The sequence below is a fragment of the Lagenorhynchus albirostris genome, chromosome 1 (assembly GCF_949774975.1).
Source record: "Lagenorhynchus albirostris chromosome 1, mLagAlb1.1, whole genome shotgun sequence".
In the NCBI taxonomy this organism is placed as follows: domain Eukaryota; kingdom Metazoa; phylum Chordata; class Mammalia; order Artiodactyla; family Delphinidae; genus Lagenorhynchus; species Lagenorhynchus albirostris.
In genome coordinates this window covers 94535438-94547815 of record NC_083095.1, presented here as the reverse complement: position 1 = coordinate 94547815, position 12378 = coordinate 94535438, and positions in this window count along the sequence as shown.

The following is a 12378-nucleotide window of genomic DNA, read 5'->3' as shown; positions in this document are numbered from 1 at the left end:
AAATCTATGTCATCAGGCCCGTAGCAGCATAATGAGTGGACTCAGGTACGATGATTCTAAGAGAAATAAGTCACACAGAAAAAGAAATATCATAAGGTATCACTAATACACGGAATGTAAACTTGGCTACACAGGAACTGAATTACAAAACAGAACAGGGTCTCAGATGTAGAAAACCAACTTATGCTTGCTTAAGGGGAAAGGTGAGTTGGGGTGCTGCATAAAAGAAGAGATTGAAATTAGCACAGATACCGTTCCATAAGCCAAATATGTAATAGACAAGAGCTACTCCTTGCTCAACGAAGTGGACTCAACATCCCATATTAAACGCCTAAATATATACCTGAATAGAAAGAATCTTAAAACCTATGGATTTATATGTCTCCGAAAAGGAATCAAGCGTGTGTACAGCAGCATAAACGCAGCAGTGATAGGATTGGTGAGTTTCGGTGAGCAAATGCAGACCCTTTGAAGTCATATTGCATGGTACCCATTCCATGGGTCACAACTCTCCAGGTTTAAGGGATTCTTCCTTCAGCTAAAACATGCATGTGGAACCCAGAGTATGATCCACCGTGTGATTGGGAAACGTGTTCAAATGTGTCTCAGTTTTCGTCCCCTGCTACTCGGGTACAAGATTCCAGACGCTTTACTAACACTCTCCCCACTTGGAGAGTCAGTGCCTTTAACGTCCTGTTTGGACCAGTTTGCAATTTCTTCGGGAAATGAACAGGAATAGGGAAAACCAATGAGAGACTAGCTGGAGGTGTCTGGACGGGCAAATTTAACTCTCATTTCCCACCAGGAAGAGGAATTAACCAAAGGCTCAGCTTGCCGTGCCGGAACCACACTAGGGCCTGAAGCAATCTTGCGTTGTTGCGGCCAGCTCACAAGAAAGCGAGTTGAACGAAGGAGCTCAGGGGCACTGTCATTCACAAACCTGCAGAGTTATAAATGACAGCTATCGTCCAAAAATATATTGAAGTAAGGCTGCCAAGAGCACTTGAAAGCGGGGCAGAATTGCAGGAAACCGATTTCAAGAGGTAGACTGGAATTGCATGAAAAGCATAGGAAAAGAGGCAGAACGTCCACAATGATGCACTTGGCCAAAAAGGGCGTATGCGTTTTTTCCTGAATATATTCAGGAAAAAACGCATACGCCCTTTTTGGCCAACCAAGCAAGCTTGCAAAGGAAATCTGCACTACAATGAAGTCTCACTGCCCCCGGGGCAAAAGGGCCATCTGAAAAAGGTGTAAAATCCAGAAAGGCAGGACAGTCCATGGAGAACTGGGAGCCTTGTTATGCTGATGGGCGGGATGTAAATTGCCAACAGCCACTCTGGAGAAGTGTATGGTGTTTCCTGAAACATCTAAAAAACAAAGCAACAGAGCCTAGGGCACTTCCACTTATGCTCCTATAGCTTAGGGAAATTAAAATCAAAAAGACACAGCCACCCCAAAGTTTGGGACGGCTCTGTTTACAAGAACCTCGTTTATGGTACAAGTTCAATATCACAGAAAGTGAAAAATGAATAAAGAATTTGTGGTACTTACGTACAATGCAATATCACTCAGCAATGAAATCTATGTCATCAGGCCCGTAGCAGCATAATGAGTGGACTCAGGTACGATGATTCTAAGAGAAATAAGTCACACAGAAAAAGAAATATCATAAGGTATCACTAATACACGGAATGTAAACTTGGCTACACAGGAACTGAATTACAAAACAGAACAGGGTCTCAGATGTAGAAAACCAACTTATGCTTGCTTAAGGGGAAAGGTGAGTTGGGGTGCTGCATAAAACCAGAGATTGAAATTAGCACAGATACCGTTCCATAAGCCAAATATGTAATAGACAAGAGCTACTCCTTGCTCAACGAAGTGGACTCAACACCCCATATTAAACGCCTAAGAATATACCTGACTAGTAAGAATCTTAAAACCTATGGATTTACATGTCTCTGAAAGAGAATCAAGCATGTGTACAGCAGCATAAATGTAGCAGTGATAGCATTGGTGATGTTCGTTGAGCAAATGCAGACCCTTTGAAGTCATATAGCATGGTACCCATTCCATGGGTCTCTACTCTCCAGGTTTAAGGGATTCTTCCTTCAGCTAAAACATGCATGTGGAACCCAGAGTATGATCCACCGTGTGATCGGGAAACGTGTTCAAATATGTCTCAGTTTTCGTACCCTGGTACTCGGGTGCAACATTCCAGACGCTTTACTAACACTCTCCCCACTTGGAGAGTCAGTGCCTTTAACCTCCTGTTTGGCCCAGTTTGCAATTTCTGCGGGAAATGAACAGGAATAGGGAGAACCAATGAGAGACTAGCTGGAGGTGTCTGGACGGGCAAATTTAACTCTCATTTCCCACCAGGAAGAGGAATTAACCAAAGGCTCAGCTTGCCGTGCCGGAACCACACTAGGGCCTGAAGCAATCCTGCGGTGTTGCGGCCAGCTCACAATAAAGAGTGTTGAAGAAAGGAGCTCAGGGGCACTGTCATTCACAAACATGCAGAGTTATAAATGACAGCTATCGTCCAAAAATATATTGAAGTAAGGCTGCCAAGAGCACTTGAAAGCGGGGTAGAATTGCAGGACACCGATTTCAGGAGGTAGACTGGAATTGCATGAAAAGCATAGGAAAAGAGGCAGAACGCCCACAATGATGCACTTGGCCAAAAAGGGCGTATGCGTTTTTTCCTGAATATATTCAGGAAAAAACGCATACGCCCTTTTTGGCCAACCAAGCAAGCTTGCAAAGGAAATCTGCACTACAATGAAGTCTCACTGCCCCCCGGGCAAAAGGGCCATCTGAAAAAAGTGTAAAATCCAGAAAGGCAGGACAGGCCATGGAGAACTGGGAGCCTTGTTATGCTGATGGGCGGGATGTAAATTGCCAACAGCCACTCTGGAGAAGTGTATGGTGTTTCATGAAACATCTAAAAAACAAAGCAACAGAACCTAGGGCACTTCGACTTATGCTCCTATAGCTTAGGGAAATTCAAATCAAAAAGACACAGCCACCCCAAAGTTTGGGACGGCTCTGTTTACAAGAACCTCGTTTATGGTACAAGTTCAATATCACAGAAAGCGAAAAATGAATAAAGAATTTGTGGTACTTACGTACAATGCAATATCACTCAGCAATGAAATCTATGTCATCAGGCCCGTAGCAGCATAATGAGTGGACTCAGGTACGATGATTCTAAGAGAAATAAGTCACACAGAAAAAGAAATATCATAAGGTATCACTAATACACGGAATGTAAACTTGGCTACACAGGAACTGAATTACAAAACAGAACAGGGTCTCAGATGTAGAAAACCAACTTATGCTTGCTTAAGGGGAAAGGTGAGTTGGGGTGCTGCATAAAAGAAGAGATTGAAATTAGCACAGATACCGTTCCATAAGCCAAATATGTAATAGACAAGAGCTACTCCTTGCTCAACGAAGTGGACTCAACATCCCATATTAAACGCCTAAATATATACCTGAATAGAAAGAATCTTAAAACCTATGGATTTATATGTCTCCGAAAAGGAATCAAGCGTGTGTACAGCAGCATAAACGCAGCAGTGATAGGATTGGTGAGTTTCGGTGAGCAAATGCAGACCCTTTGAAGTCATATTGCATGGTACCCATTCCATGGGTCACAACTCTCCAGGTTTAAGGGATTCTTCCTTCAGCTAAAACATGCATGTGGAACCCAGAGTATGATCCACCGTGTGATTGGGAAACGTGTTCAAATGTGTCTCAGTTTTCGTCCCCTGCTACTCGGGTACAAGATTCCAGACGCTTTACTAACACTCTCCCCACTTGGAGAGTCAGTGCCTTTAACGTCCTGTTTGGACCAGTTTGCAATTTCTTCGGGAAATGAACAGGAATAGGGAAAACCAATGAGAGACTAGCTGGAGGTGTCTGGACGGGCAAATTTAACTCTCATTTCCCACCAGGAAGAGGAATTAACCAAAGGCTCAGCTTGCCGTGCCGGAACCACACTAGGGCCTGAAGCAATCTTGCGTTGTTGCGGCCAGCTCACAAGAAAGCGAGTTGAACGAAGGAGCTCAGGGGCACTGTCATTCACAAACCTGCAGAGTTATAAATGACAGCTATCGTCCAAAAATATATTGAAGTAAGGCTGCCAAGAGCACTTGAAAGCGGGGCAGAATTGCAGGAAACCGATTTCAAGAGGTAGACTGGAATTGCATGAAAAGCATAGGAAAAGAGGCAGAACGTCCACAATGATGCACTTGGCCAAAAAGGGCGTATGCGTTTTTTCCTGAATATATTCAGGAAAAAACGCATACGCCCTTTTTGGCCAACCAAGCAAGCTTGCAAAGGAAATCTGCACTACAATGAAGTCTCACTGCCCCCGGGGCAAAAGGGCCATCTGAAAAAGGTGTAAAATCCAGAAAGGCAGGACAGGCCATGGAGAACTGGGAGCCTTGTTATGCTGATGGGCGGGATGTAAATTGCCAACAGCCACTCTGGAGAAGTGTATGGTGTTTCCTGAATCATCTAAAAAACAAAGCAACAGAGCCTAGGGCACTTCCACTTATGCTCCTATAGCTTAGGGAAATTAAAATCAAAAAGACACAGCCACCCCAAAGTTTGGGACGGCTCTGTTTACAAGAACCTCGTTTATGGTACAAGTTCAATATCACAGAAAGTGAAAAATGAATAAAGAATTTGTGGTACTTACGTACAATGCAATATCACTCAGCAATGAAATCTATGTCATCAGGCCCGTAGCAGCATAATGAGTGGACTCAGGTACGATGATTCTAAGAGAAATAAGTCACACAGAAAAAGAAATATCATAAGGTATCACTAATACACGGAATGTAAACTTGGCTACACAGGAATTGAATTACAAAACAGAACAGGGTCTCAAATGTAGAAAACCAACTTATGCTTGCTTAAGGGGAAAGGTGAGTTGGGGTGCTGCATAAAACCAGAGATTGAAATTAGCACAGATACCGTTCCATAAGCCAAATATGTAATAGACAAGAGCTACTCCTTCCTCAACGAAGTGGACTCAACACCCCATATTAAACGCCTAAGAATATACCTAACTAGTAAGAATCTTAAAACCTATGGATTTACATGTCTCCAAAAGAGAATCAAGCGTGTGTACAGCAGCATAAATGCAGCAGTGATAGGATTGGTGAGTTTCGGTGAGCAAATGCAGACCCTTTGAAGTCATATTGCATGGTACCCATTCCATGGGTCTCAACTCTCCAGGTTTAAGGGATTCTTCCTTCAGCTAAAACATGCATGTGGAACCCAGAGTATGATCCACCGTGTGATTGGGAAACGTGTTCAAATGTGTCTCAGTTCGTCCCCTGCTACTCGGATACAACATTCCAGACGCTTTACTAACACTCTCCCCACTTGGAGAGTCAGTGCCTTTAACCTCCTGTTTGGCCCAGTTTGCAATTTCTTCGGGAAATGAACAGGAATAGGGAAAACCAATGAGAGACTACCTGGAGGTGTCTGGACGGGCAAATTTAACTCTCATTTCCCACCAGGAAGAGGAATTAACCAAAGGCTCAGCTTGCCGTGTCGGAACCACACTAGGGCCTGAAGCAATCTTGCGGTGTTGTGGCCAGCTCACAAGAAAGCGAGTTGAACAAAGGAGCTCAGGGGCACTGTCATTCACAAACCTGCAGAGTTATAAATGACAGCTATCGTCCAAAAATATATTGAAGTAAGGCTGCCAAGAGGACTTGAAAGCGGGGCAGAATTACAGGAAACCGATTTCAGGAGGTAGACTGGAATTTCATGAAAAGCATAGGAAAAGAGGCAGAACGTCCACAATGATGCACTTGGCCAAAAAGGGCGTATGCGTTTTTTCCTGAATATATTCAGGAAAAAACGCATACGCCCTTTTTGGCCAACCAAGCAAGCTTGCGAAGGAAATCTGCACTACAATGAAGTCTCAGTGCCCCGCGGGCAAAAGGGCCATCTGAAAAAAGTGTAAAATCCAGAAAGACAGGACAGGCCATGAAGAACAGGGAGCCTTGTTATGCTGATGGGCGGGATGTAAATTGCCAACAGCCACTCTGGAGAAGTGTATGGTGTTTCCTGAAACATCTAAAAAACAAAGCAACAGAGCCTAGGGCACTTCCACTTATGCTCCTATAGCTTAGGGAAATTCAAATCAAAAAGACAGAGCCACCCCAAAATTTGGGACGGCTCTGTTTACAAGAACCTCGTTTATGGTACAAGTTCATTAACACAGAAAACGAAAAATGAATAAAGAATTTGTGGTACTTACGTACAATGCAATATCACTCAGCAATGAAATCTATGTCATCAGGCCTGTAGCAGCATAATGAGTGGATTCAGGTACGATGATTCTAAGTGAAATATGTCACACAGAAAAAGAAATATCATAAGGTATCACTAATACACGGAATGTAAACTTGGCTACACAGGAACTGAATTACAAAACAGAACAGGGTCTCAAATGTAGAAAACCAACTTATGCTTGCTTAAGGGAAAGGTGAGTTGGGGTGCTGCATAAAACCAGAGATTGAAATTAGCACAGATACCGTTCCATAAGGCAAATATGTAATAGACAAGAGCTACTCCTTCCTCAACGAAGTGGACTCAACACACCATATTAAACACCTAAGAATATACCTGACTAGTAAGAATCTTAAAACCTATGGATTTACATGTCTCCAAAAGAGAATCAAGCGTGTGTACAGCAGCATAAACGCAGCAGTGATAGGATTGGTGAGGTTCGGTGAGCAAATGCAGACCCTTTGAAGTCATATTGCATGGTACCCATTCCATGGGTCTCAACTCTCCAGGTTTAAGGGATTCTTCCTTCAGCTAAAACATGCATGTGGAACCCAGAGTATGATCCACCGTGTGATCGGGAAACGTGTTCAAATATTTCTCAGTTTAAGTCCCCTGGTACTCGGGTGCAACATTCCAGATGCTTTACTAACACTCTCCCCTCTTGGAGAGTCAGTGCCTTTAACCTCCTGTTTGGCCCAGTTTGCAATTTCTGCGGGAAATGAACAGGAATAGGGAGAACCAATGAGAGACTAGCTGGAGGTGTCTGGACGGGCAAATTTAACTCTCATTTCCCACCAGGAAGAGGAATTAACCAAAGGCTCAGCTTGCCGTGCCGGAACCACACTAGGGCCTGAAGCAATCCTGCGGTGTTGCGGCCAACTCACAAGAAAGCGAGTTGAACAAAGGAGCTCAGGGGCACTGTAATTCACAAACCTGCAGAGTTATAAATGACAGCTATCGTCCAAAAATATATTGAAGTAAGGCTGCCAAGAGGACTTGAAATCGGGGCAGAATTGCAGGAAACCGATTTCAGGAGGTAGACTGGAATTGCATGAAAAGCATAGGAAAAGAGGCAGAACGTCCACAATGATGCACTTGGCCAAAAAGGGCGTATGCGTTTTTTCCTGAATATATTCAGGAAAAAACGCATACGCCCTTTTTGGCCAACCAAGCAAGCTTGCAAAGGAAATCTGCACTACAATGAAGTCTCACTGCCCCACGGGCTAAAGGGCCATCTGAGAAAGGTGTAAAATCCAGAAAGGCAGGACAGGCCATGGAGAACTGGGAGCCTTGTTATGCTGATGGGCGGGATGTAAATTGCCAACAGCCACTCTGGAGAAGTGTATGGTGTTTCCTGAAACATCTAAAAAACAAAGCAACAGAGCCTAGGGCACTTCCACTTATGCTCCTATAGCTTAGGGAAATTCAAATCAAAAAGACACAGCCACCCCAAAGTTTGGGACAGCTCTGTTTACAAGAACCTCGTTTATGGTACAAGTTCAATATCACAGAAAGTGAAAAATGAATAAAGAATTTGTGGTACTTACGTACAATGCAATATCACTCAGCAATGAAATCTATGTCATCAGACACATAGCAGCATAATGAGTGGACTCAGGTACGATGATTCTAAGAGAAATAAGTCACACAGAAAAAGAAACATCATAAGATATCACTAATACACGGAACGTAAACTTGGCTACCCAGGAACTGAATTACAAAACAGAACAGGGTCTCAAATGTAGAAAACCAACTTATGCTTGCTTAAGGGGAAAGGTGAGTTGGGGTGATGCATATAACCAGAGATTGAAATTAGCACAGATACCGTTCCATAAGCCGAATATGTAATAGACAAGAGCTACCCCTTCCTCAACGAAGTGGACTCAACACCCCATATTAAACGCCTAAGAGTATACCTGACTAGTAAGAATCTTAAAACCTATGGATTTACATGTCTCTGAAAGAGAATCAAGCATGTGTACAGCAGCATAAACGCAGCAGTGATAGGATTGGTGAGGTTTGGTGAGCAAATGCAGACCCTTTGAAGTCATATAGCATGGTACCCATTCCATGGGTCTCAACTCTCCAGGTTTAAGGGATTCTTCCTTCAGCTAAAACATGCATGTGGAACCCAGAGTATGATCCACCATGTGATCGGGAAACGTGTTCAAATGTGTCTCAGTTTTCGTCCCCTGGTACTCGGGTGCAACATTCCAGACGCTTTACTAACACTCTCCCCACTTGGAGAGTCAGTGCCTTTAACGTCGTGTTTGGCCCAGTTTGCAATTTCTGCGGGAAATGAACAGGAATAGGGAGAACCAATGAGAGACTAGCTGGAGGTGTCTGGACGGGCAAATTTAACTCTCATTTCCCACCAGGAAGAGGAATTAACCAAAGGCTCAGCTTGCCATGCCGGAACCACACTAGGGCCTGAAGCAATCTTGCGTTGTTGCGGCCAGCTCACAAGAAAGCGAGTTGAACGAAGGAGCTCAGGGGCACTGTCATTCACAAACCTGCAGAGTTATAAATGACAGCTATCGTCCAAAAATATATTGAAGTAAGGCTGCCAAGAGCACTTGAAAGCGGGGCAGAATTGCAGGACACCGATTTCAGGAGGTAGACTGGAATTGCATGAAAAGCATAGGAAAAGAGGCAGAACGTCCACAATGATGCACTTGGCCAAAAAGGGCGTATGCGTTTTTTCCTGAATATATATTCAGGAAATATATATTCAGGAAAAAACGCATACGCCCTTTTTGGCCAACCAAGCAAGCTTGCAAAGGAAATCTGCACTACAATGAAGTCTCACTGCCCCACGGGCAAAAGGGCCATCTGAAAAAATTGTAAAATCCAGAAAGGCAGGACAGGCCATGGAGAACTGGGAGCCTTGTTATGCTGATGGGCGGGATGTAAATTGCCAACAGCCACTCTGGAGAAGTGTATGGTGTTTCCTGAAACATCTAAAAAACAAAGCAACAGAGCCTAGGGCACTTCCACTTATGCTCCTATAGCTTAGGGAAATTCAAATCAAAAAGAAACAGGCACCCCAAAGTTTGGAACAGCTCTGTTTACAAGATACTTGTTTATGGTACAAGTTCAATATCACAGAAAGCGAAAAATGAATAAAGAATTTGTGGTATTTACGTACAATGCAATATCACTCAGCAATGAAATCTATGTCATCAGGCCCGTAGCACCATAATGAGTGGATTCAGATACGATGAATCTAAGTGAAATAAGTCACACAGAAAAATAAACATCATAAGATATCACTAATACACGGAATGTAAACTTGGCTACACAGGAACTGAATTACAAAACAGAACAGGGTCTCAAATGTAGAAAACCAACTTATGCTTGCTTAAGGGGAAATGTGAGTTGGGGTGCTGCATAAAACCAGAGATTGAAATTAGCACAGATACCGTTCCATAAGCCAAATATGTAATAGACAAGAGCTACTCCTTCCTCAACGAAGTGGACTCAACACCCCATATTAAACGCCTAAGAATATACCTGACTAGTAAGAATCTTAAAACCTATGGATTTACATGTCTCTGAAAGAGAATCAAGCATGTGTACAGCAGCATAAATGCAGCAGTGATAGGATTGGTGAGTTTCGGTGAGCAAATGCAGACCCTTTGAAGTCATATTGCATGGTACCCATTCCATGGGTCTCAACTCTCCAGGTTTAAGGGATTCTTCCTTCAGCTAAAACATGCATGTGGAACCCAGAGTATGATCCACCGTGTGATCGGGAAACGTGTTCAAATATTTCTCAGTTTAAGTCCCCTGGTACTCGGGTGCAACATTCCAGACGCTTTACTAACACTCTCCCCTCTTGGAGAGTCAGTGCCTTTAACCTCCTGTTTGGCCCAGTTTGCAATTTCTGCGGGAAATGAACAGTTTGCAATTTCTGTGGGAAATGAACAGGAATAGGGAGAACCAATGATAGACTAGCTGGAGGTGTCTGGAGGGGCAAATTTAACTCTCATTTCCCACCAGGAAGAGGAATTAACCAAAGGCTCAGCTTGCCGTGCCGGAACCACACTAGGGCCTGAAGCAATCCTGCGGTGTTGCGGCCAGCTCACAAGAAAGCGAGTTGAACGAAGGAGCTCAGGGGCACTGTCATTCACAAACCTGCAGAGTTATAAATGACAGCTATCGTCCAAAAATATATTGAAGTAAGGCTGCCAAGAGGACTTGAAAGTGGGGCAGTATTACAGGAAACCGATTTCAGGAGGTAGACTGGAATTGCATGAAAAGCATAGGAAAAGAGGCAGAACGTCCACAATGATGCACTTGGCCAAAAAGGGCGTATGCGTTTTTTCCTGAATATATTCAGGAAAAAACGCATACGCCCTTTTTGGCCAACCAAGCAAGCTTGCAAAGGAAATCTGCACTACAATGAAGTCTCACTGCCCCCCGGGCAAAAGGGGCATCTGAAAAAAGTGTAAAATCCAGAAAGGCAGGACAGGCCATGGAGAACTGGGAGCCTTGTTATGCTGATGGGCGGGATGTAAATTGCCAACAGCCACTCTGGAGAAGTGTATGGTGTTTCCTGAAACATCTAAAAAACAAAGCAACAGAGCCTAGGGCACTTCCACTTATGCTCCTATAGCTTAGGGAAATTAAAATCAAAAAGACACAGCCACCCCAAAGTTTGGGATGGCTCTGTTTACAAGATCCTCGTTTATGGTACAAGTTCAATATCACAGAAAGCGAAAAATGAATAAAGAATTTGTGGTACTTACGTACAATGCAATATCACTCAGCAATGAAATCTATGTCATCAGGCCCGTAACAGCATAATGAGTGGATTCAGGTACGATGATTCTAAGTGAAATATGTCACACAGAAAAAGAAATATCATAAGGTATCACTAATACACGGAATGTAAACTTGGCTACCCAGGAACTGAATTACAAAACAGAACAGGGTCTCAAATGTAGAAAACCAACTTATGCTTGCTTAAGGGAAAGGTGAGTTGGGGTGCTGCATAAAACCAGAGATTGAAATTAGCACAGATACCGTTCCATAAGCCAAATATGTAATAGACAAGAGCTACTCCTTGCTCAACGAAGTGGACTCAACACCCCATATTAAACACCTAAGAATATACCTGACTAGTAAGAATCTTAAAACCTATGGATTTACATGTCTCTGAAAGAGAATCAAGCGTGTGTACAGCAGCATAAACGCAGCAGTGATAGGATTAGTGAGGTTCGGTGAGCAAATGCAGACCCTTTGAAGTCATATTGCATGGTACCCATTCCATGGGTCTCAACTCTCCAGGTTTAAGGGATTCTTCCTTCAGCTAAAACATGCATGTGGAACCCAGAGTATGATCCACCGTGTGATCGGGAAACGTGTTCAAATGTGTGTCACTTTTCGTCCCCTGGTACTCGGGTGCAACATTCCAGACGCTTTACTAACACTCTCCCCACTTGGAGAGTCAGTGCCTTTAACCTCCTGTTTGGCCCAGTTTGCAATTTCTGCGGGAAATGAACAGGAATAGGGAGAACCAATGAGAGACTAGCTGGAGGTGTCTGGACGGGCAAATTTAACTCTCATTTCCCACCAGGAAGAGGAATTAACCAAAGGCTCAGCTTGCCATGCCGGAACCACACTAGGGCCTGAAGCAATCTTGCGGTGTTGCGGCCAGCTCACAATAAAGAGAGTTGAAGAAAGGAGCTCAGGGGCACTGTCATTCACAAACCTGCAGAGTTATAAATGACAGCTATCGTCCAAAAATATATTGAAGTAGGGCTGCCAAGAGGACTTGAAAGCGGGGCAGAATTGCAGGACACCGATTTCAGGAGGTAGACTGGAATTGCATGAAAAGCATAGGAAAAGAGGCAGAACGTCCACAATGATGCACTTGGCCAAAAAGGGCGTATGCGTTTTTTCCTGAATATATTCAGGAAAAAACGCATACGCCCTTTTTGGCCAACCAAGCAAGCTTGCAAAGGAAATCTGCACTACAATGAAATCTCACTGCCCCCCGGGCAAAAGGGCCATCTTAAAAAAGTGTAAAATCCAGAAAGGCAGGACAGG